The sequence below is a fragment of the Myotis lucifugus genome, unplaced genomic scaffold (genome assembly GCF_000147115.1).
Source record: "Myotis lucifugus unplaced genomic scaffold, Myoluc2.0 scaffold_80, whole genome shotgun sequence".
In the NCBI taxonomy this organism is placed as follows: domain Eukaryota; kingdom Metazoa; phylum Chordata; class Mammalia; order Chiroptera; family Vespertilionidae; genus Myotis; species Myotis lucifugus.
The window spans coordinates 11,229-11,702 of NW_005871128.1; the positions used below are offsets into that span (position 1 = coordinate 11,229).

Consider the following 474-nt stretch of genomic DNA (forward strand, 5'->3'; position numbering starts at 1 on the left):
GGTTGGGGACCCCGTGAACAGCATCCTCCTGGTCTGGGGAAGTCTGAGTCCTGGTGAGTCCGCAGAGACTTCTAACTGGGGACAAAGGTGACCCTGATTGGCTTCTGTAGCACCTGACACCCAATGAGGAGTGAGAACTGGGGCCCCGTCACGAGTATCCAGGAAGGAGGGCCCCACACAGGCTGTGAGAGGGAGAAGTGAAACTGCAGGGAGGTGGGGACTCCCCAACACTGAGTTTCCGGCTTCAGTCTCCGCCCTGGAGCTGGGACCCTGAGACCAGGCCTGGGACCTAGGACCTTGCCCTGACCCCTCCCCCTGCACGGAGAGCTCTGTCACACCGTCTCCCTCAGTCCTGCCCAGGGGCTGTGTGAGAACCAGGGAGACTCCCCAGGCTGGGACCAGCCCTTTCCTCCCCTTCTCCTCCTGGAACCCCTCTCCCTGGAATGCTCTCTGCCTCCCACCCTCACCTCTGCC

At 62.4% G+C, this 474-nt stretch overlaps 1 pseudogene across 1 annotated transcript in view; it reads right to left on the bottom strand.

The window, feature by feature from the left end:
• The window catches only part of LOC102440292, a 3,118-nt pseudogene extending 3,094 nt beyond the window's left edge, over window positions 1–24 (bottom strand). Inside the window, exon 1 of the transcript XR_002829781.1 lies at window positions 11–24. The product of XR_002829781.1 is annotated as an HLA class I histocompatibility antigen, B-14 alpha chain-like (transcript). The remainder of the gene's footprint in view (window positions 1–10) is intronic.
• Window positions 25–474: the final 450 nt, after the last annotated feature.